The sequence below is a fragment of the Halichoerus grypus genome, chromosome 3 (assembly GCF_964656455.1).
Source record: "Halichoerus grypus chromosome 3, mHalGry1.hap1.1, whole genome shotgun sequence".
In the NCBI taxonomy this organism is placed as follows: domain Eukaryota; kingdom Metazoa; phylum Chordata; class Mammalia; order Carnivora; family Phocidae; genus Halichoerus; species Halichoerus grypus.
In genome coordinates this window covers 108,431,105-108,456,908 of record NC_135714.1, presented here as the reverse complement: position 1 = coordinate 108,456,908, position 25,804 = coordinate 108,431,105, and the positions used below count along the sequence as shown (strand labels likewise).

Here is a 25,804-nt window from a genome sequence, read left to right as displayed (position 1 = left end):
AATTTTGTGTAAGCCACATTTTGTTCCTCTTGGTTATGACTGTAGTTTTCTTTTGATTTGCAGTTAGAATGTAGACATATTTTCCGAAATGAATGAAAACTCAGTTTGCAGTGGGATAGCAAAGCCTCCTTTATGGAGAAGTATAGCCTGGGGACTCAGAGAGGCCTGCTTCAGGCGAGACTGGAAATAAAAAAGATTATGTTTTCTGGCCATTAAGGAACATTCTATTGACTCAAATCTTCTAATCTTATTGTGAAAGTGTATAATTCCTCATTCTACAAAATGACTAGGGGTTGTTCTACCTGTTGGTTGTTGATGTCTTCTCAGGTACTTGTTGCCTCTTTTGTCTTTAAAAATTTTTTACCCTAGTAGAATGCAGAGAAGAGATGATTGGCATAGACCTGCTCTTTCACAGGTTTACTTAGGAAACTAAAATAAAATTAGAGTATTTTAAAGATTTTATATATTTATTTGACAGAGAGAGACACAGAGAGAGAGGGAACACAAGCTGGGGGAGTGGGAGAGGGAGAAGCAGGCTTCCTGCGGAGCAGGGAGCTCGATGCAGGGCTTGATCCCAGGATCCTGGGATCATGACCTGAGCTGAAGGCAGACTCTTAACACCCAGATGCCCCAAATTAGAGTATTATAAAATGTAACCCCCCCTCCCCCAAAACTGACCCAGTCTTTTTCTTTATCAAGGGCTTTTTAGCAGTGGCAATGTGATGATTGCAGTGGGAGAGGGCCTGATGCAGCCCTGACTGGCATTAGGAAGTGCTCAGTATGATCCACACCTCTTCCCAGCTCTAAGATCTACCGAGCATTTGTCCAGGAGACTGTGACTGAATTTAAAGGAGGACCTTCAGCAAGCACAGTTCATTTCTTTTTGACATGGTGAACATAAGAAATCGTTATTATTTATTTATTGTATTTGTTGCCTATTGTATGAGGTATTTCACTCTTAAATAGGTACGTCATTCTTAAACTAAACAACAGGAAAATGAAACAAAATTCAAAACAACTCAACTTTCCCAATTTCTTCTCTTTTTGGTTGGAGTTATTGTGTTGGGTTATGGGTATGTCCAGTTATTTGGAATAAAGCATACTCTGGGTTTTATAGCTAGAGCTATTTTTTTTGTCTTTAATCAGCTTCTGTGGGTTTTAAATAACAACATTTCATCCTTGTGTTCTTATGTTAATTTTAGAGGTAATCAGTACTAGAGTTTTCCTTCCAAAATTCTTCCACCACTAAAAAGTCTATGAAGTTTATTAGACCTCATTCACAAGGGTCATGCAGAGAGAAAATAGAATAAGAGCCACATATTATCATAAGAAGAACATGTCACATGTTGCAGTCAGCATTTTTAATAGCAATAATAAATATGGTAAGTCAGTGTTGAACACATAATTTAATACTGGTAATTATATACCCACAAACCTCATCAAACTAGGCTCATACTTTTAGTTCAAGCATGCATATATGTATCACAAAATGACTGTGGGTTTTCAAATATTCCGCCAGAAAATAATTTTTGTTCCAATGCTGTGTTGTGTCAGGTCAAAAGACTTTCTTTAGGGGTGCATTTTATTTAAGGGAAACCTTAATAAATGATTTTATGAGAACGTCACAAAGCCGATGTATTTACAAGTCTGAACTGTGACCAAGTTAAAGGAAGGAGTCTGTAACCATCATATAAATGAAAAAACACGATTGTACAATCTTCATAAAAGTGTTTTTTCCTAATATTGCAGCTTTTATGCCTTTTTTAAATTTGAAAAACTATAGAAAAATGTAAGGAAAAATATAGTAATGAGTTTTTCTTTTTCTTTTTTTTTTTAAAGATTTTATTTATTTGTCAGAGAGAGAGAGCACAAACAGGGAGAGGCAGCAGGCAGAGAGAGAAGCAGGCTCTCCGCTGAGCAGGGAGTCTGTGCGGGACTCGATCCCAGGACCCTGGGATCATGACCTGAGCTGAAGGCAGGCGCTTAACCGACTGAGCCACCCAGGCATCCCAGTAATGAGTTTTTCTAACTGGTCATTTATATCTTTGTGGAATTTAAGATTAAAAAAGAGTAGAGAGGAGATATAATACTGCTTTTGGTTTTAAACTTTATTTTGAAGTACTTTTGAACACTGGGAAAAGTTGCAGGGACAGCACAAAGGAATCTTGTTTAGCCTTCATCCTAATTCCCCAGTTGTTAACATTTTAGCACATTGCCTCTTCTATCTACATATCTGTCTATGGATTCTGTGTATCCATTTATGAATGTATGTGTGTATGCATCTATCATCTATATCATTTCTTTCTACTTGAGAGTATGTTGCAGATGTGATGCTGTTATTCCTAGATATCTCAGGAATACTGGTCTCTTTCCTGCTCTTCCATAATACAGTGTATAGTATATATCAAAATCAGAAAATTTAACAAGAATACTTTATAACTCCCACATACAAACCTAGTAAAAACAAAACTGGTAGAGGAACCAGTTCAAGATTAAGAGTTTCATTTAATTGTCATGTCTCTTTATTTTCCTTTAGTCTGGAGTAGCTCTTCAGCCTTTCTTTGATTCTTGACCTAGGCATTTTAGAAGTGTACAAGCCAATTATTTTGTAGTATATCTCTCAGTTTGGATTTGTCTAATGTCTTCCCATACTAGATTCAGAATATACATTTTTGGGCAGGAAAGTTACAGAAGTGATGCTGTTTTCTTCACTGTACTTTATATCAGGAAACACATAATATCAATTTGTGCCATTACTAGTAATGCTAATTTAGTGTCTATCTGGTTTCTGTACTCTACAGTTTGTCAGTATTTTATACTTATTAATAATTAGTTAATAAGCAAGCATTTTGTGGGATATTTTGAGTCTGTGTTAGTATTCTATTTATTGAAGTTTCATCAGGTTTGGTATCTTTTGCTGATTTTTATCTAAATTAATTCTAAGATGGTTGCCAAAGTGTGATTTTTAGTTCTATTATTTCTTCTATAATTATTAGCTGGAATTCAATGAAAAGTAAAACTTGCTTTCTCTCTTTCTTCCTCTCTCTCTCTTTCTCCTTTCTTTCTTTCATCAAAATGAACTTTACATTCCTATTTTAATCAATGGAGTATGATCCCATTATTTATTTTAATACTTTTAAAATGAGTTAGAAAGCCTTACTTTTTTTTTTTTTTTCTTGAAGAATGTGCATAACTGATATTTCTTTCTTAGATATTTGGTAGAATTCCCTAGTGAAGGCTTCTGGGCCTAGAGAATATGATATCTATTAGTTATGAACCACATAGCAAATAGCAAAAGCTCAAAGGAATTTAGAGAACCACTCATCTTTTATTACTTTCAACTTGTTACTAGAGATTTTTTGCTTATGTATTGCTGTGCTTCCATGTTCTGGACTCTGAGCTGCTATTATTGTCACTACTTCTCAAATTATCTTACAGGTATTTTTATTAATTCCATCTACCAGTTGAGTACAAATAGGTTACTGCCAGTTATTTAGTTTATTTAGATTAATTCTGAAGTTCTCTACCAATTTCTGAAGTTAAGCAAATTGCTCATAATGACAAAACAACTGCAGTGGAGATCATTTTTTTTTTTTAAATTTTATTATGTTATGTTAGTCACCATACAATACATCATTGGTTTTTGATGTAGTGATCCACGATCCATTGTTTTCGTATAACACCCAGTGCTCCATACAGTACGTGCCCTCCTTAATACCCATCACTGGGCTAACCAATCCCCCCTCCCCCCTCCCCTCTAAAACCCTGTTTGTTTCTCAGAGTCCATAGTCTCTCATGGTTCATCTCTCCCTCCAATTCCCCCTCCCCATTTTTCCCTTCTTTCTCCTAATGTCCTCCATGTTATTCCTTATGTTCCACAAATAAGTGAAACCATATGATAATTGACTTTCTCTGCTTGACTTATTTCACTTAGCATAATCTCCTCCAGTCCCATCCATGTTGATGTAAAAGTTGGGTATTCATCTTTCCTGATGGCTGAGTAATATTCCATTGTATATATGGACCACATCTTCTTTATCCATTCATCTGTTGAAGGGCATCTCAGCTCTTTCCACAGTTTGGCTATTGCGGACATTGCTGCTATGAACATTGGGGTGCATATGGCCCTTCTTTTCACTACATCTGTGTCTTTGGGGTAAATACCCAGTAGTGCAATTGCTGGGTCATAGGGTAGCTCTATTTTTAAATTTTTGAGGAACTTCCACACTGTTTTCCAAAGTGGCTGTACCAACTTGCATTCCCACCAACAGTGTAAGAGGGTTCCCCTTTCTCCACAACCTCTCCAACATTTGTTGTTTCTTTCCCTGTCCATTTTTGCCATTCTAACTGGTGTAAGGTGGTATCTCAGTGTGGTTTTGATTTGGATTTCCGTGATGGCTAATGATGATGAACATTTTTTCATGTGTCTGTTAGCCATTTGTATGTCTTCTTCAGAGAAGTGTCTGTTCATCTCTTCTGCCCACTTTTTGACTTGATTATTTGTTTTTTGGGTGTTGAGTTTGAGAAGTTCTTTATAGATCTTGGATACCAGCCCTTTATCTGTAGTGTCATTTGCAAATATCTTCTCCCATTCTGTGGGTTGCCTCTTTGTTTTGTTGACTGTTTCCTTTGCTGTGCAGAAGCTTTTTATCTTGATGAAGTCCCAAAAGTTTTGCTTTTGTTTCACTAGCCTTTGGAGATGTATCTTGAAAGAAGTTGCTGTGGCCGATGTCAAAGAGGTTACTGCCTATGTTCTCCTCTAGGATTTTGATGGATTCCTGTCTCACATTGAGGTCTTTCATCCACTTTGAGTTTATCTTTGTGAGTGGTGTTAGAGAATGGTCGAGTTTCATTCTTCTGCATGTGGCTGTCCAATTTTCCCAGCACCATTTATTGAAGAGACTGTCTTTTTTCCATTGCATGTTTTTTCCTGCTTTGTCAAAGATTATTTGACCATAGAGTTGAGGGTCCATATCTGGGTTCTCTATTCTGTTCCATTGGTCTGTATGTCTGTTTTTGTGCCAGTACCATTGCTGTCTTGGTGATCACAGCTTTGTAATATAGCTTGAAATCGGGCAATGTGATGCCCCCAGCTTTGTTTTTCTTTTTCAACATCTCCTTGGCGATTCGGGGTCTTTTCTGATTCCATACAAATTTTAGGATTGTTTGTTCCAGCACTTTGAAAAATGTCATTGGAATTTTGATCGGGATGGCATTGAAGGTATAGATTGCTCTGGGTAGCATAGACATTTTAAGAATGTTTATTCTTCCGATCCATGAGCATGGAATATTTTTCCATCTTTTTGTGTCTTCTTCAATTTCTTTCATGAGTGTTTTATAGTTCCTAGAGTATAGATCCTTTACCTCTTTGGTTAGGTTTATTCCGAGGTATCTTATGGTTTTTGGTGCTATTGTAAATGGAATCGTTTCTTTAATTTCTCTTTCTACAGTTGCGTTGTTTGTGTATAAGAAAGCAACTGATTTCTGTGCATTGATTTTGTATCCTGCCACATTACTGAGTTGCTGGATGAGTTCTAGTAATTTGGGGGTGGAGTCTTTTGGGTTTTCCACATAAAGTATCATGTCGTCTGCGAAAAGAGAGAGTTTGACTTCTTCTTTGCCAATTTGAATACCTTTTATTTCTTTTTGTTGTCTGATTGCTGTTGCTAGGACTTCTAGTACTATGTTGAACAACAGTGGTGAGAGTGGGCACCCTTGACGTGTTCCTGATCTTAAGGGAAAGGCTCTCAGCTTTTCCCAGAGTTTTAATCAGGAAAGGATGTTGTATTTTGTCAAATGCTTTTTCTGCATCAATTGAGAGGACCATATGGTTCTTCTCCCTCCTCTTATTAATGTGTTCTATCACATTGATTGATTTGCGAATGTTGAACCACCCTTGCATCCCGGGGATAAATCCCACTCGGTCGTGGTGGGTGGTCCTTTTAATGTATTGTTGGATCCTATTAGCTAGGATTTTGTTGATGATTTTGGAATCCATATTCATCAGGGATATTGGTCTGAAATTCTCCTTTTTGATGGGGTCTTTGCCTGGTTTGGGGATTAAGGTAATGCTGGCCTCACAGAATGAGCCTGGAAGCTTTCCTTCTGTTTCTATTTTTTGAAACAACTTCAGTAGAATAGGTATTATTTCTTCTTTGAATGTTTGGTAGAATTCCCCAGGGAATCCATCAGGCCCTGGATTCTTGTTTTTTGTGAGGTTTTTGATCACTGCTTCAATCTCGTTACTGGTTGTTGGCCTATTCAGGTTGTCAATTTCTTCCTGTTTCAGTCTTGGCAACTTATAGGTTTCCAGGAAGGCCTCCATTTCATCCAGATTGCTCAGTTTATTGGCATATAGTTGTTCATAGTAATTTCTAATAATTGTTTCTATTTCCTTGGTGTTAGTTGTGATCTCTCCCCTTTCATTCATAATTTTATTAATTTGGGTCCTTTCTCTCTTCTTTTGTTTAAGTCTGGCCAGTGGTTTATCAATCTTATTAATTCTTTCAAAGAACCAACTTCTAGTTTCTTTGATCTGATCTACTGTGTTTCTGGTTTCTAATTCATTGATTTCTGCTCTAATTTTAATTATTTCTCTTCTAATGCGTGGCTTAGGCGTCGTTTGTTGCTTTTTCTCTAGTTCTTTAAGGTGTAGAGTTAGTTGGTGAATTCGGGATTTTTCTATTTTTTTGAGTGAGGCTTGGATGGCTATGTATTTCCCCCTTAGGACTGCCTTTGCAGTATCCCATAGGTTTTGGACTGATGTGTTTTCATTCTTATTGATTTCCATGAATTGTTTAAGTTCTTCTTTGATTTCTTGGTTGACCCAAACATTCTTGAGCAGAGTGGTCTTTAGCTTCCAAGTGTCTGAATTTCTGCCAAATTTTTTCTTGTGATTGAGTTCCAGTTTTAGAGCATTGTGGTCTGAGAATATGCAGGGAATAATCTCAATCTTTTGGTATCGGTTGAGACCTGATTTGTGACCCAGTATGTGGTCTATTCTGGAGAAAGTTCCATGTGCACTCGAGAAGAATGAGTATTCTGTTGTTTTAGGGTGGAATGTTCTGTAAATATCTATGAGGTCCATCTGGTCCAATGTATCATTCAAAGCTCTTGTTTCCGTGTTGATTTTCTGCTTAGATGATCTGTCCATTGCTGAGAATGGAGTATTGAGGTCTCCTACAATTAACGTATTGTTATCAATATGACTCTTTATTTTGGTTAACAGTTGGCTTATGTAGATGGCTGCTCCCATGTTGGGGGCATAGATATTTACAATTGTTAGATCTTCTTGTTGGATAGACCCTTTAAGAATGATATAGTGTCCTTCTGTGTCTGTAATTACAGACTTTAGTTTAAAATCTAATTTGTCTGATATAAGAATTGCTACCCCAGCTTTCTTTTGAGGTCCGCTGGCATGGAAGATAGATCTCCATCCCTTCACTTTCAGTCTGGATGTATCTTTAGGTTCAAAATGAGTCTCTTGTAGACAGCATATGGATGGGTCCTGTCTTTTTATCCAATCTGCAACCCTGTGCCATTTTATGGGAGCGTTTAGGCCATTCACGTTGAGAGTGATTATTGAAAGATATGAATTAATTGTCATCATGTTGCCTGTGAAGACGTTGTTTTTATAGATTGTCCCTGTAAATTTCTGTTGTAGATCACTCTTGGGGTCTTTCTCCTTTTATAGAACCCCCCTTAATATTTCTTGCAGGGCCGGCTTAGTGGTCACATATTCTTTCAACTTCTGCCGGTCGTGGAAGCTCTGCATCTCTCCATCCATTCTAAATGAAAGCCTTGCCGGATAAAGTATTCTTGGCTGCATGTTCTTCTCATTTAGTACCTTGAATATGTCTTGGCAGGCCTTACTGGCTTGCCAGGTCTCTGTGGCTAGGTCTGATGTTATTCTGATGTTCCTCCCTCGGTACGTAAGGAATCTCTTCCCCCTAACTGCCCTTAAGATGGTTTCCTTGGTTCTAAGATTTGCAAGTTTTACTATTACATGCCGGGGTGTTGGCCTGTTTTCCTTGATCTTAGGAGGGGTCCTCTCTGCCTCTAGGACTCGAATGTTTGTTTCATTCCCCAGATTAGAGAAGTTCTCAGCTACGATTTGCTCAAATACATCTTCTAGCCATCTTTCTCTCTCCACTCCCTCCGGGATTCCAATGATTCTGACATTGGAACGCCTCATGGTGTCACTTATTTCTCTGATTCTATTTTCATGGATTCTGAGTTGTTTTTCCCTGGCCTCCTCTTTTCCCTTTTTATCTAATATACTGTCTTCCAGATTGCTTATTCTCTCTTCTGTCTCAGTTACCCTAGCTTTTAGATTATCTAGATTGGATTGGATCTCATTGATAGCATTTTTAAGTTCTGCCAATTCACCTTTTATTTCTGCCCTTAGAGACTCTATGTTGCCATTAATTGATTTCTCCATTCTAGCCATTGTCTTCACAATTGCTAGCCTGAATTCCATCTCCGACATCTTGGTTATATCTGCATCCATTTGTAAATCTGCAGCATAAGTCATAATCTCTGAGTCTTTTCTGTTTTGGGGGCTCCTCCTCCTAGTCATTCTGTTGATGGGTGTTTGAGGGAATGTGTAGGGTCCAAATTATTGACCAGAACCGAAGCAAGATGCACCTGTTTTCTTGGGACCTTAGGGTTGCTGGCCTCTTGTTTTCCCAGCCTGTCTTCTGCAGGAGGGGCCTGCCGCGCTGTTACTCAGGCAACCCTGTTTGGGTGGAGTTGCCCTGCGCCCCTGTGGCGGGGGATGGGCTCAGTGGGAATCAGTCTTTGGGGCTTTTGTTCTCTGGCGCCTTTCCCTGGTGGCTTTCCGCGTCTCTTCCGCGAGTCAGAGCAGAAGAGACCGTTTCCAACCCTCTGCCTCAGAGCAGAGAGATCTCAGTCTGTTCTTCAGTGAGCTCTCCAGGCCACACCGTCTCCGTTTCTGTCCGTGCTGCTATAAACTGCAGCGTCCTGGGTTGTGCGCCCCTCTGCAGCGCTCCCAGTCCTGCCTCCAGGTCGGGGCACGTCTCTGCCCTTTGTGCTTCTAAAACTGCCAGCCACTCCCAGTTCGCGCCTGCGCGACCCCGCCGCTTGGGGTTCTGTCCCGGGGGTTGCAGTTCGCGTGCGCGCGACTCCGCCGCTCGGGGTTTCCACCCCGGGGGTTGCAGTTCACTGGTGGGATCCCGGCGCACCGGATTTCTGTCTCGGAGGCTGCAGTTCGCGTGCGCGTGACCGTCACTCCGGGTTTCTGTCCAGGGGGCTGCAGTTCGCGTCTGCGCGACCCCACCGGTCTGGTTTTCCACCCCGGGGGCTGCCCTAAAGTCCTTTCCTGATGCTACCGGTCTGCGAGTCTGTGCCCCGTTCGCAGCACGCAAGGCTGTCACTCACCGGCGGTGTAGGATCCCCACGGCCAGGCACCCTCCCGCTGCCGTTTATCCTCCGATATCTGCCCGCAGGATCACGGCTCTCCACTTCGTACCTCAAAACCAACCACCTGCGATATTCTGTTTGTAGAGATCCAGATCTTCTTACATCTCAGGCTGGTTTTGTGGGTGCTCAGAGTGGTCTGGTAGATATCCAGCTCAATTCCAGGGACCAGTTGAAATAGGGTCCCCTACTCCTCTGCCATCTTTCCCCCTTCCCCTGGAGATCATTTTTAAACATTGGACTTTTAGTTCCTTGCAGTAGAAAATGTCATCTTTCTGATCCAAGAGCTACTTAAGATGACTTAAGCCTTTGTTCCTCTTCACTTATATTGGATAATAAATCTAGATTTTGAGGAGATAGAAGTATTTAATTTTTTAAAATCTGCATTTTATGAACTAGAAATTGCTCCTGCATTATATTAGGTGAGGCTAGCTTTGTGTGTATTATCTCACATAACCAATTTTCCAAAGAAACTGAACTCAGAGAAGAGATATTTGGAGAACTGTGTTCACTTGCATGAAATTGAGGTGTTTAATCTTTGCATGATTAAAATGGCCCTTTAAAATGAATCCATACCTTGTTTTGGAGACTCATGAGTCAATGACAGTAATTGTAACTGTGTGATGTAAAATAAGGTCTTGGTGGCACTAAATACATAAAAATATTTACTTACTTCCGCATACTGTTAGAATAAACTAAAAAATTTAGCTTATTTAGTCTCCATCTGAGGTTTGGCTTTGAACAAACTGCTCATTTAATATTGGAATGCATGGTACTGCTCTTTCTTCACCCTTGGTGTTTTTTCTTTAATGTTAGAGAAGAACGATCCAATTATTATTATTACTATTATTATTATTATTATTTTATATACCTTTGTATCAGAGAGTGAGGAAGGTGATACTTGGCAGAATATATAACAATGACTTAATAACTATATGAAGTAAAAAATGCCATGCAGTGATTCTTGATTCAGAAACTCAACAAAAGCCTTAGTTTGAAAATAGTGGACAAATCCCGTTCATCAGCATGAATTTTCATGTAATCCTTGACAGCATAGGTTTATTGGCAATAAATAAGGTTGAGATAAATGGATAAATTAAAATAGTTTTAATAAAATGAAGTGTTAGGATGAAAATCTGAGATCCTTTTCCTTGTCTCAGTTCAAGCACTAACCATCAAAGCAACACCATGACAATGCTTTGATCAAGTTCCTAACTATAAATTAAAGGAGAAGAATGAGTGTTACTCTCATTATAATAAATATATTTAAGAAATTGTCTTCATAGATGTAAAGTATTATTAAGACAACCAAGTCTTATTATAAACAGGTCTATGACCATGTGAATAAAGGAGGAAAATAATAATATGGGTTAATTCTAAATAGTTTTTAGTGGAACTATTACTCAGTTCCTAAAGTAAGATATTTAAGGGATTGTGGGTTTCAGTGCTCCCTCTTAAGTAATAGGGAGGGATGAGGAGCATTTTGTGTCTTTCATCCATCAACTTGGATCCCTAGTCCCAGTCTAACAGAAGGACAAGAAAGACCCACTTCCTTTATCACTGCCTTAGAATCCTAGCCAGATAGAATGGGGCTAGGTGGAAGAAATATTTGTGTACCCCAAGGTTCCTTAAGGCTCCTTGATATTTGGCTTTGTAATGGCTTACATTATATTGGGGATGCCAGATTTGCCTTATAAAGTTCTTGATTTAAACATGTCCTGAACAAAAACTGAATGATAATAAGAGAATGAATGTACTCAAGGATGCAAAGTTTTACCAAAAAAAAAAAAAATTAACTCTGCTGTGACAGCAACAATTTTTTTTAAAGGATATGATATTGTTCCTACACATCAAAAGATAAAATAAATAAAATGGTACTGGCGAAGGTGTTTCTTTCTGTATGATTTGGGGCAAGTCTCAAACTTTTTTGTCTCAATTTTCTTATGTGTATTCTGAAGCTTTTGAACTTCCTGATCTCTCTAGTACTCCACGATCTGAGCATGCTGTGATTCTGTGCTTTAAGAACACAGAACACTCTAGGAGACCTTGGGGATTTGAGGCAAGAGACATGGGGGTGTGACTTGGTGCAAGGAATAAGACTGAGTACCAAAGGGGAAATATATTGTGCATGAAAGATCTGGATTTGTGGCTATTTTTGCTGGTCAGTAAGGAGGAAATTCTTACAGGGTAGGAATTTTCTTTATTCAGACCACAATATGGATGTCTTAAAAATGCAATCATGTTTGGAAGATTTATATTCTGGTGAAGAGAGAAGATCAGATAAGTACATGTGTATGACTCCAAATGAAATGTGAAAGGAAAAAATTATTAAAGGTCGAGTCACCTTCCTCATACATTATAATAAGGGTAGTATTGGGAGGGGAATCCAACTGTATTTTAGGAATAAAAAACAAGCCACATTCCTAGACTTAAAGTGTATAAATACAGTATAGAAGTGCAGTTTTTTTGGTACACTTGACAGTACAGTAGGGGTCCTAGCTGGAGTTCATTCTTGATGGTAGCTAATTTAGAAATGTCTGAGCCTCTTTGGGAACCTGCTGCAATTTGCCGGCCAGGTGCTTCTTTGTAAGGGGAATTTAGGATTCTTTTTGGAAAGAACCTATCCTGCGGGAAGCAGTCAGCCAGATGAGCTGACCCAACCACAGCCCAGTCATTGGAGTGGGGAGGAGGGTGGTTCTTTTATGTGTTTTTGTAACCTTTTACAGAGATACATTTCTGGATGCAGAATAAAAATGAAAAGAGCTGTTTTCACTAAAATCTGTTTATGATATGAATGTTCAATGCAGCATTAAGTGGGTTGCATTGATGAGATGTTACACTAAAGAGGAAGAGACACATTCTCCCTAAATTAGCTTCAATTAGAATAACTCCTGTCAATCTGTAGCTTCAGTGGGTGAGGTGGCATCTTTACCAAGATGCCACAGCATTTTAGAGGTGACAATACAATGTAGAGGTGGCTAGTGGGAAGTCCAGAAGGGACAGTAATGGAGGTAACTGATAAACAAGGTTGCAGTGCCAGGGGGAGTTGACTGACCTAAGATACCAGATGTATAAAATGCTTCAAACATAAGAATCAACAATGATACCCAACTGCAAGAAAAGTAACAGAAGTTATGAACAGAAATAACAAAGGTTAAAATAAAGATATGGAAAATTTATAAACAAATAATAAAAGGCATAATTAGAACGAAGAATATTAGAGAAAAACAAGATTATTAAGCAATAATAAAAGCATTATGTAATGAAATTTTATAGGGTGTCAGTAGAAAAGAAGTAAGAGGGATGGTAGGATTAAGAATGAAGACAGAACGTTAATTATACCACCCAAAGTCAAGGAAAATAATTTCTATAAAACATGTTTTAAAGAAAGAGAATTGTACTGAAATGGAGGAATGAAAAGGCAGCAGTTGACAAGAAACTCCTAAGCACCAGACCCTTGTTTTAAAAACTTAAGATATATTATTTCATGTAGTCTTTTCATCAAACTATTTGCCTTAAGCACAGCTACTAAATGTCAAACCTGGATTTGAACCCAAGTCGTTCTTCCTCCAAATCCAATCTTTTTCTCCCCTTCTCTTGGAGAAAGAATAAGGACTTATGCTACAGTTTCAGTCAAAGAAATGAGTAGCACAATCATGTTGTTGAAGAGGGGAAATGATTCTGGCTCTGATGTTCTCATTTTTGAGTTCAGAAAGGCTTTTGAGGTTTGTCTAAATAATTTTTTGGCTGCTGTTTTCACTGACTTATGGGAGAAAGGTGAAATAATCAACAAAATGAAGTCAGGAGTTTCAACAAAATATATTTTAAAAAAGGGAAAAGGGAAAGAATTAGAAACTAAAGGACAATAGCATCATCAAATGCCAATCCTGATTTCTCCAGGGATCTGGTTTTAGAGATAAGCAGAGAGACTGCAACATGGGAATCCGCAGAGAGCCAATAACTGCTCTGTGAGCTGAAGAGTTACAAATGGGTGCTCTGTGAGCTATGCTCAACAGAAAGGAGCTGGATGGATTTTGGTTGTATATAATAAAAAGCTTTTCTTGAGACATACTTTGAAGAAATTATGTGCCTGATTACCTGCTGAAAAAACATAAAAACTTTACAAATCAGTGTAATCAATTTTACCACAATTGGGTAAACATTGACAATTTGATTCCAAAAAGAGCTATGAAGAGTTAAGAAATTTCAGAAAAAAGGAAAAAAAATGTTTTGCACTTACTCTATAATACCACAAGGGGCGCCTGGGTGGCTCAGTCAGTTAAGGGTTCATGACCTGATTTCTACTGAGGTCATGATCTCAGGTTGTGAAATGGAGCTCCAGGTCAGGTTCTGAACTCAGCACAGTGTCTCCCTCTCCCTCTGGCCCTCCCTTTGCACGTGGTCTCTCTCTCTTTAACTCACTAACTAGCTAAAATCTCAAAAAAAGATAATACCACAAGACTTTGTGATACTTGTGCTAGGATAGACTAATAATTCAATGGAATAGAATTGAGAGACCAGAAACAGACCATACTCAATTCGTGACAAAGCTGTCGCTGCAGAGGAGTGGGGAAAGGACAAATCTTCATTAAGTGATGTTAGGTCAGTTGGATACTCATATGGAAAAGAAAACAAACTTGACTCTTACACCAAACTATATAAAAAATCAATTTCAGGTTATCAAATCAAATTTTTTGATCAATAGCGATAAGACGATAGCATTAAGACATTTTTAAATCATTTTAGATAGGCAAAAATTTCTTAAATAGGAAACAAAAGCTCTAATCATAAGGAAAAGATTGGTAAATTGGGCTACATTAAATTAAGAACATCTGTTCATTAAAAGATACCAGTAAGAAGTGAAAAGGCAAGCTCAGAGTGGGAGAAGATATTTGAAATATGTTTGACAAAGGTCATTATACATATAACTGAAAAAGGGATAGATATTTGCTGACAAAGAATATATAAAGAACTCTCATGAATCACAAAGAAAATCAGACAATGGAGTAGAAAAATGGGTACGATAATGAACAAGGACTTCACAAAGAAGATATCCAATTGGTCAAAGAACATATGAAAAGATGTTCAACTCTTTTAGTAAACAGGGAAATGCAAATTCAAATCTTAATGAGATACCTCTAACACCTAGCAGAATGGCAAATAACAAAGAAATAAACATCCATAAAACTGACAACACTTAGTGTTGGTGAGATTGTAGAGCAACTGGAACTTTCATTGCCATTGGTGTCATTTTTGGGGAAACTGTTTGGAAGTATCTATTAAAATTTAAGACACATTCCTATAACCTAGCAATTCCTCTGCTAGGTATATATTTAATGGAATTGTGGACATATGTACATCAAAAGACAAGTTAAGATTTTCCATAGCAAATATTCATGATAGCAAACCTTGGGAATAACTCAAATGTCCAGAATGGATAAATAAATGGCAGTATGTTCATGCAGTCGATTAACATATAACATTAAAAGTGATTAATTACTGCTATAGGTATCAACGTGGATAAAGCTCAAAAACATAATGTGGATGAAAGAAGCAATTCTTAAAAGACTATATAAAAGAATCCACATAAAGTTTAATAGCAGGCACTATTAATTTATAATATTAGAAGTCAGGACGGATTTCCTTGAAGAGAATGGCAGCGTGGTAGTTGGGAAGAGGTGGAACTTCCAGGGTGCTGGGAAATTTTGTTTCTTGACCCAGTGGGTAGTGGGCTGGAAGTAATAACATTGTGATAATTCTGTCATATTTATACTTAGGATTTTTGCACACTTGTAGTGCTATGTTAGTTATATTTTAATAAAGAAGTTTATTTAATTTTTAAAAGGACCCCAACAAATCACTGTAACAACATTCCTATGCTCATGGGGAGGGGAGAGGAAAAATTAAAATGACAGAACTGATATCATCCTGTCATTCTGTGAATACTCTGAAGTTCTGTGTCAGAAAAGGAAAAATTTAAATGAAAGGAAGTATAAAGCAGGTTTAAAAGAATGGTCTTAATGCAGGTGGAATTTAGTTCAGATATTTTCATATGCTAATAATGGGAGAAAAGGAGTTAGTGTTTAAAATAAATAAATAAAAAAAAAGTTCCAGATAAACCTATAGCAATTGTCAACAAAAAAGTTCCTAAATATATCAGAAAAAGAAGAACATAATGATAGTAAAAACATAAAGTAGAGGTTAGGGTAGTAAAAGTATTTGGTGTACTCTTTAGGAGGAGAAGGTTAAGAAGATTGACCTAGTGCCAGTTCTTATTGATTTACTTAGGTTATGTATGAGCCTAACCAGCAGACTAAGTGTTCTTTCTTTGGGCATTTTTTTGGCTGCTTCTGACAGTGGTGTAATTTATTACTGTTAGCCCAGTTTATGCCCCTGAACACCCCATTTCCCCTGTAAACTGTTTGGACCTGTCTTCTCTAATATTTCTCTTCCCAGGAGTACAGTCACTGCATTTTGGGGCCCATTAGTCACCACTAGCTAATTTGTAATTTTGAGAACCATCAAATTGCATAGTACTCATCTCAACAGGAATAGCGCCTTTAGGGAAACTCTCTACACTAGTAATTTTCAATTCTGTTCTACTTTTAAAAACTACTGGGAAGGAAATTATTCACTGGATGAAAAGTTTCAAAAACAGAAAAAAATCAACCAGTGGGAAGAATGGAATGAGGAAGATAAAGTAGTGAAGGTTGCAGTCTGAAGACCTAGTGCTGGAAAGCAGGGATGTATAGCTGGAGAAATGCCAAAGGAGGTCGAAGCTTATATGATAAGAACAGTTATTAACATAAGGCTTAATACATCAAAAGAAAGCTTTAGGAATCTGGAAAAATTAAAGGATAGGACAAATCAGAGATGTTGTATGGGTTATTCCATTATAACAAATTGCTCTTTCAAATGACCATATAGTTAGGAATCTTTAGCAGAAAGTGTAGGGAGAATTAGACACAGCCAGTGGCTTGGGAGGAAAATAGGTAATTTTTTAAAAAAGATATTATTTATTTATTTATTTATTTATTTATTTATTTATTTATTTATATGTGTGTGAGCGAGAGAGCTCACACACAAGCAGGGGGAGCGGCAGGCAGGGAGAAGCAGGCTCCCCGCTGAGCAGGGAGCCTGATGTGGGACTTGATCTCAGAACCCTGAGATCATGACCTGAGCTGAAGGCAGACACCTAACCGATTGAGCCATCTGAGGCATCCCAAAAATGGTAAATTTTAATTGCAAAGAATATATTTCTTTAAAAGTAGAAAAAGAATGGGAGCTATGATTTTGGGGTAACAAAAATACTGAAAAAGTTAAAACTGATACAGAGAACACAGTAATAAAGAGGAATGCTTTATATTTGCATAACACACAGAGTCTGTATCATATTTTTGCTTTTCCTTTGCGGTGTTTTATGCTTATAATCAATCCCTCACCTCATGAAGGTTGGCTTAGAAGTGTTTCTATCTGCAAAGGGAGTTAAGTGATGGTGAAACAATGCAGCATATTGGCTACGAGTCAGAACTGCCTGAGATGGAGTAATTCTGTTAACCTCCTAGCCTTGTTACCTTGGGGAACATATTTAACTTCTCTGTGCCTCAGTCTCTTTAACTGTAAAGTGGAGATAATAATATAATTTAATTCGGGGTTTTGTCAGAATTAAATATTATTTAATTATTAAGAGCTCAGCTGATATTAGTTTTTATCATCCAAAGCTACACTGCTCATTAATGGCACAGCTTGGATTCAAGTCCAGTTTTTTGCCTCCACATCCAATGCCCTTTCCTTAATACCTTTTTACCTTTCTTCCCAGATGAGTTAGAATCTGGACCTCCAGCCAAATTGAGGTCCTGAGAGTCAAAGCCAAAAAGTAAGAGGGCAGTCTCTGAGGGATTGGTGCAGAGATGAAGCATGATTCAACTTCCAAGTCAGTTGATCTAGATTAGCAAGCAACAGTCCAAAAGCATAAAGCCCAGAGGGGCAGACAGAGAGCAAGAATCAACTCTAAAATGTATATTCTATAATGGAGATCAGGTAGGGTAGTGATACTATTTTGAGATGGGAGACTAGTAAAAATCCCTCAGTCAATGGTGTATTTTTTTTCCATGCAGTACATGCCCTCTTTAATACCCATCACCAGGCCAACCCATTCCCCCCACCCCCCTTCCCCCTCTAGAACCCTCAGTTTGTTTCTCAGAGTCCATTGTCTCTCATGGTTCATCTCCCCCTCCGATTTCCTCCCCTTCATTTTTCACTTCCTGCTATATTCTTCTTTTTCTTCTTCTTTTTTTTTTTTTTTTAACATATAATGTATTATTTGTTTCAGAGGTACAGGTCTGTGATTCATCAGTCTTACACAATTCACAGCGCTCACCATAGCACATACCCTGCCCAATGTCTATCACCCAGCCACCCCATCCCTCCCACCACTCCAGCAACCCTCAGTTTGTTTCCTGAGATTAAGAATTCCTCATATCAGTGAGGTCATATGATACATGTCTTTCTCTGATTGACTTATTTCGCTCAGCATAATACCCTCAAGTTCCATCCACATTGTTGCAAATGGCAAGATTTCATTCCTTTTGATGGCTGCATAATATTCCATTGTGTGTGTGTGTGTGTGTGTGTGTGTGTGTGTGTGTGTGTGTGTATAGCACATCTTCTTTATCCATTCATTGTCGATGGACATCTTGGCTCTTTCCACAGTTTGGCAATTGTGGACATTGCTGCTATAAACATCGGGGTGCACATACCCCTTCGGATCCCTACATTTGTATCTTTGGGGTAAATACCCAGTAGTGCAATTGCTGGGTTGTAGGGTAACTCCATTTTCAACTTTTTGAGGAACCTCCATACTGTTTTCCAGAGTGGCTGTACCAGCTTGCATTCCCACCAACAGTGTAGGAGGGTTCCCCTTTCTCCGCATCCCTGCCAACATCTGTCTTTTCCTGACTTGTTAATTTTAGCCATTCTGACTAGTGTGAGGTGGTATCTCATTGAGGTTTTGATTCAGATTTCCCTGATGCCAAGTGATGTTGAGCACTTTTTCATGTGTGTGTTGGCCATTTGGATGTCTTCTTTGGAAAAATGTCTGTTCATGTCTTCTGCCCATTTCTTGATTGGATCATTTGTTCTTTGGGTTTTGATTTTGATAAGTGCCTTATAGATTTTGGATACTAGCCCTTTATCTGATATGTCATTTGCAAATATCTTCTCCCATTCTGTCGGTTGTCTTTTGGTTTTGTTGACTGTTTCTTTTGCTGTGCAAAAGCTTTTTATCTTGATGAAGTCCCAATAGTTCATTTTTGCCCTTGCTTCCCTTGCTTTTGGTGATGTGTCTAGGAAGAATTTGTTGTGGCTGAGGTCGAAGAGGTTGCTTCCTGTGTTCTCCTTTAGGATTTTGATGGACTCCTGTCTCACATTGAGGTCTTTCAGCCATTTTGAGTCTATTTTTGTGTGTGGTGTAAGGAAATGGTCCAGTTTCATTTTTCTGCATGTGGCTGTCCAATTTTCCCACCATTTGTTGAAGAGACTGTCTTTTTTCCATTGGACATTCTTTCCTGCTCTGTCGAAGATTAGTTGACCATAGAGTTGAGGGTCCATTTCTGGGCTCTCTATTCTGTTCCACTGATCTATGTATCTGTTTTTGTGCCAGTACCATACTGTCTTGATGATTACAGCTTTGTAATAGAGCTTGAGGTCCGGAATTGTGATGCCTCCAGCTTTGCTTTTCTTTTTCAACATTCTTCTGGCTATGCGGGGTCTTTTCTGGTTCCATACACATTTTAGGATTATTTGTTCCATTTCTTTGAAAAAAGTGGATGGTATTTTGATAGGGATTGCATTGAATGTGTAGATTGCTCTAGGTAGCATTGACATCTTCACAATATTTGTTCTTCCAGTCCATGAGCATGGAACGTTTTTCCATTTCTTTGTGTCTTCCTCAATTTCTTTCATGAGTATTTTATAGTTTTCTGAGTCCAGATCCTTTGCCTCTTTGGTTAGATTTATTCCTAGGTATCTTATGGTTTTGGGTGCAATTGTAAATGGGATCAACTCCTTAATTTCTCTTTCTCCTGTCTTGTTGGTGTATAGGAATGCCACTGATTTCTGTGCATTGATTTTATATCCTGCCACTTTACTAAATTCTTGTATGAGTTCTAGCAGTTTTGGGGTGGAGTCTTTTGGGTTTTCCACATAAAGTATCATATCATCTGCAAAGAGTGAGAGTTTGACTTCTTCTTTGCCATTTCGGATGCCTTTTATTTCTTTTTGTTGTCTGATTGCTGTGGCTAGGACTTCTAGTACTATGTTGAATAGCAGTGGTGATAGTGGACATCCCTGCCGTGTTCCTGACCTTAGGGAGAAAGCTCTCAGTTTTTCCCCATTGAGAATGATATTCGCTGTGGGTTTTTCATAAATGGCTTTTATGATATTGAGGTATGTACCCTCTATCCCTATACTCTGAAGAGGTTTGATCAAGAAAGGATGCTGTGCTTTGTCAAATGCTTTTTCTGCATCTATTGAGAGGATCATATGGTTCTTGTTCTTTCTTTTATTAATGTATTGTATCACATTGATTGATTTGCGGATGTTGAACCAACCTTGCAGCCCAGGGATAAATCCCACTTGGTCATGGTGAATAATCCTTTTAATGTACTGTTGGATCCTATTGACTAGTATTTTGAATGGTGTTTTTTTTTTTTTTTATTGTTACTTTTTGGCAGTGGGGATCCAATTGTAAGTGTTTATGGAATAATGATCTACTTGGCGTCTATCTCTGGCAGTTGTGAGTACTTCATACCTTACCTGCAGGTCCAACCTCATCTCCAATTTCTGTGCCAATTGTGGCCCTTGCCAAGGAGATTCTCAGGAGTCTGCTTACTAGCCATGTAGCATCAAGCCCTTCTTTTAGGTAGACACAATGTAGACACAAAGATGCTATGCTTTGTTTCCCTAAACAAAGCCCTACAATACAATAGTTGCTTGAAATTCCACAAATTTCCCTGAGAGTGGTCAGAATGGATGCTAAACCTGAGCTCTGGTTAATGAAGCTAGGTCCCCACTGCTTGAAGCTGTCGCTCTCTGAGGTGAAACTCTGCACATTTCCTGTCTTGGAGCTCGGTCTGTAGTTTGCTATCTAACCCACTGCACTGCCAGGACTGCTATCTGTTGCTTACTCATTTGGGCTTATAGTTACACTAACCTTTTTTTTTTTTTTTTTTTTTTTTAATTTGGTCTCTTGGGCTTGACTTTCTTGATGAGACTGTCATACTGCATATTAAACAAACATTTCTTCAGTTAGGATACACATGATGTATTAATCTTAAAAAATAGCTCTTGGCTAACACTAAACATTTCTATGTACCAGACTCTTTGCTTATACCCATTTTCTTATTTAATCTTCCCAACAACTTATGATGTAGGTATTATATATTTTTTAAGATTTTATTTATTTATTAGACAGAGAGAGAGACAGAGATAGCGAGAGAGAGCACAAGCGGGGAGGAGAGGGAAAAGTAGGATCTCTGATGAGCAGCGAGCCTGATGTGGGGCTCGATCCCAGGACACTGGGATCATGACCTGAACTGAAGGCAGATGCTTAACCAACTGAGCCACCCAGGTGCCCCTAGGTACTATATTGTTAGGCTCAGTTTTCAGATGAAAACACTAAGGCTAACAGAGGTTAAGAAAAATTTCTGAGGTCACACAGCTAATTAGTGGGGAAATTTGGGATTCAAAACCAATTAACTCCAAAACCTGAGATCTTAAACATTATGCTTTATGCTGATGGTAAAAGAAATAATAAAAGAGGGAGCATGTGAAACAATTTGGAAAAAAGCTGTTCTGTAAAGACAAGCTATTATTAGTAGTATTAAAACTGGATTTTCCATCTTGATGCTCATTTTCCACCAGAAATATCAATGAGAAGTTGTTTGAGTTTTTTGAGATTGTCCTGTGTCTTAAAAGAAGATAGAGACAGTAAGACAGGGAAGAACTTAATTTTTTTAGAAAAGCATTTTGTAGTAGGTATGTAGTATGCTAAATGAATGAGAATTCTAGGGTGTGGAGTGACCCATCCTAATGAAATATTGAGATGTAATCATTATAAGATATACGGATAGTGAAAACCAACACTGACCAAGTATGGGATGGGATATTATGAAATGTACTATATTGAGGATCATTTATAAGTTAAAGAGAAAGTCATTGGTCATTAGTGACTGAGTAAGTGGTAATATTCAAATGTCTTATGTATCTCATGTAGCCTTCTTAGACTTATTAAAGGGAGACCCTTAAAACAGAAAAAAATAGAACAAGTAATATGGTTTTATTTGTTCAGGACCAAAAATAGTTGTTCTTACCTTTTTAAAAAAATTCACAAGCCCCTTTGCAAATCTAATAAAATCTACATACTCTCTCCATAAGAAAATACATAAAATCCATATGCTTACACAATTTATCATACAGTTTTACGCTGTGCCCTGAAGCCTATTCATAGACATAGGCTAAGATCTTTGATTTGGAAGAACTCTTCTCGACTTAGGGAGAATTCCAGTGTTAGCAAATAGCTTTTGCCAAATGCTCTCAAATAGCTGTGGTATTAGTGTCTTGATTATGCACACTTACTTGTAAATAGAATAGCTGCTGCTGTTTCAGAAGCTGAGGTTTTTCATGAGAGACGAGCATAAGTCTTATTTATTCTATTCTTGTTCACACTTTTGTATAGATAATCCTTTTTCCAAATTCTGGTGAACAATTCTAAGATGGGCAAGATATCTTTTGAAATCTGTTGGGGTAGCTGTTTTTTGCTTGTCTGTTTTGTTTTGATTAGGATATATTTCTTCCTTAAGTCACAAAATTACAGTAGGTTGTGCCATAGTTCAGGCAGCTTTTGGGCCCTGATTTTAGGGTAATTATCAAACCCACTGACAGGGTGTGACAGGACGTGGAAACATAATACAGACTTAGGGTAATCAGCCAGTCATCTTTGCCATTTTAACTTTGCATTAATGCTCTGGGTACCTCTTCCAAGTCATGCTGTGGAATATTCCTTGAGCATTTATTCTCATAATATTCTTATGTAACTAAATTCTATCCATTTTCCTCTTCCATTTTAAGTAAGAAAATGAATACGCAAGCTCTGCGGCACCCAAGTATAAATTGGAGCTATTTGGGATCCTTTTTTCAACCTTAGGCCAATTGATTCTTTTTTTTTTAATATTTTATTTATTTATTTGACAGAGAAAGACACAGCGAGAGAAGGAACGCAAGCAGGGGGAGTGGGAGAGGAAGAAGCAGGCTTCCCGCTGAGCAGGGAGCCTGATATGGGGCTCGATCCCAGAACCCTGGGATCATGACCTGAGCCGAAGGCAGACACTTAATGACTGAGCCACCAGGGGCCCCAGGCCAATTGATTCTTTACAGTCGTCTTTGGCTTTATCTTTTGTAGCCGTATGAAATTGACATATAAAGTTTTACTCACACAAACCTGAAAGGGTAGCTCTGAAATATGCCTGTATTGTGCTAGGCTAGATGAGGAAGTCTATTTTGTCCCTCTTCTTTTTTCATAATGACATCAATATTTTCTTCCATTTATGGATTTATCCTGATGCAGGGATAAAGCTGAGATTCATATTTTTGGTAAGAGGAACAGTCGTATCCCTAAAAAATAAAGGTAACTTATTTTAAGTAATTGTTTAAGTCAGCTTAGGCGTAAGTTGCCATATGGGCAGGGAGGTCTAGGTAGATCCAATGGCACTTTCCTCAGTAAAGGCAACAACTGTTATAAGATGAATAGGGCTGGATTTGAGAATGAGAAATACGGAGTGCAATGGTTTATGCTAACAAGGATTTATCTCTGTCTGAAACTACCATTCATATATAAAATAAAAAACAAAACAAAAAACCCCCAGTAAATTCAAAGTGGAAAATGGAATACATTTACCTTTTGGAAAGTGAAGGAATAATAACTGATTTGAATCATCATCTGTGTAGGTGTTATGGAAACTTTTCCACCTGTCCCTGCCAATGAACATGGAATCTGACATCAGTACCCTGTTATTCTATTTCCAGACCTCTCTTGAGAAGACTGCCAAAGAGCTGGGTCACGTCTTTGGAAAAAGACACATGGGTACATATGTATTGCAGGTAACTTACTAATAACACCTTAGGAAGAGAATATAAAAAAATGCAATGAAGAGGAGACTGTATTGACATTCTGAATCAAATAAATCAGTTCTTGGCTGGGGACATTGAGCATACTTTCCAGTATGGCCCAACCCAAGATGTATTACCAAATCCGCAGACGTGAAAGGTCACTGTGGTCACCCACTAGGACAAACATAGATCCTCTGCACATACAGTTCTGATTAGTCAGGGTTTCAGGGAAGGGCAACAGTAATTTTTACTTGGTGGTGGTAGTTTTATTGATTCTTGACAATTCAGTGACTCTATGGAGGATGCTACAGCTGCTAGATGGAGAAACACTGGAGGGAATTAAAGGAAGAGGCCCAATCTCTGAATGAAATGTGTGTAGCCTGTTCTTTCAGAAATTCTTTACTAGTGGAGTTTGCACAGAGTGCAACAACTGTCTCTTTCTAGAAATTATACAAGTGCTATGTTGAAGGGTAATGAAGGAAATATGTTTTCCTAGGTTGGGACTCATCCAATTTGATGCCATCTTCTCTCAACCTGTTTGTGCCTTAGGATGGACAAGTGCCTTCCAATAAAAGCCTCTGCTCCAGCAGATAGGAATTTTCAGGGTGTCTCTGAACAGGCCGCACTCATTCTCATCTACAGCAAACCTTTTTGAGTTAATTTATTGCCTTTCCAATTTGAGCTCTGCTTTAAGAGAACTGGGATTTGAACCTAAGTCTGTCTGACTTTGGCAGAGTAAAATAAAATCTACAAGTCAGAAAGACTTGAGTTAGAGACCCTGTCGTGTCACTAGCTAGTTGTATCAGTTTGATCAAGTTATTAACTCTTCTGAAGCTGTTCTTTTTTCTTTAAATTTATTTGTGATAATAACTTGAAAGCTTGCAGCTGGAACAAAATGAGATCAGAAACATAAAGTACTTGCCACAGTGCCTGGCATATAATAGGCAATAATAAGTAGTTAATACTGCTACTTACAGAGGATCATGTAAATATACTTATTCTTGAAGGTCTTTTTTTTGTTTTGTTTTGTTTTGCTCCCCTGCCCTTACCATATAATGAAATCTTTAAACTCAGCAATATTTTCTGTTTTATAAAATCTTAATATTGAATTATAAAATCTGAATATTGATTATATATAAAGCAATGTAAAAATAGGCATTATAAAGATAGAAAAAAAAGAGGAAAGAACAAAGGGTAGGATGTTAAGAAAAGTGTGTCATCTTTTTTTTTTATTTGTCAGAGAGAAAATGCGCACAAGCAGGGGGGTTGGCAGGCAGAGGGAGAAGCAGACTCCCCACTGAGCAAGGAGCCCGATGTGGGACTCGATCCCAATACCCTGGGATCATGGCCTGAGCTGAAGGTAGACACTTAACCGACTGAACCACCTGGGCATCCTGAAAAGTGTGTCATCTTATCTCCAAACTTTAGATTGAGTGAAACTTAAGATTTTGGGAAAAAATTTGAATAGTGAGAATAAAGTTTTGAGAGACATCCAATGTTATGCTTATGGATGAAAGTTTTAACATCTGCTGTACCCCACAGATTCCTTTGGAAGGCAAGGTTGTTGTTGATGCTTATATTCTTTGCTTAGATTTTTTTTCAGTCTGAAACTTCATAGGGGACATTTTTTTTTTTTTTAAAGATTTTATTTATTTATTTGACAGAGAGAGAGAGAACAAGTAGGCAGAGAGGCAGGCAGAGGCAGAGGGAGAAGCAGGCTCCCCGCTGAGCAGGGAGCCCGATGTGGGGCTCGATCCCAGGACCCTGGGATCATGACCTGAGCCGAAGGCAGCGGCTTAACCGACTGAGCCACCCAGGTGCCCCATAGGGGACATTTAATAACATATTGTATGATAGAACCCTTGGCACTGGGCATTCTCTCTAAATGGATGCGTTCAGGTAAATTTGGGTCAGCTTTACTTTTTTACTTAGTGGGGATTCTTAGGTGACTTACTGTTTTGTCAGTGTTATCTACTGTTTGTTGTAGTCATATTGGTTTATATTTGGTTACTAATTCTGCCCCATAGCAGTAGTGATACTTTGAGTAAGTTACTTAACCTCCCTTATCCTCAGTTGCTTTTATTTTCCAGTTATAAACTGAAAATAACAATACTTACTTTGCTCTTTTGCTGTGAAGATTGAATGAAATTAAAGAGGATGTGAAGCGGAGAAAGTAAAAAAGTACATAGATCATGAAATA

The 25,804-nt window shown here is 38.2% G+C and overlaps 1 long non-coding RNA gene across 1 annotated transcript in view; it reads left to right on the top strand.

The window, feature by feature from the left end:
• The window catches only part of LOC144381269 (uncharacterized), a 272,279-nt gene extending 247,027 nt beyond the window's left edge, over window positions 1–25,252 (top strand). The window contains exons 3-4 of the long non-coding RNA XR_013446165.1: window positions 23,521–23,595; window positions 24,845–25,252. This is a non-coding gene — a long non-coding RNA (uncharacterized LOC144381269). The remainder of the gene's footprint in view (window positions 1–23,520; window positions 23,596–24,844) is intronic.
• Window positions 25,253–25,804: the final 552 nt, after the last annotated feature.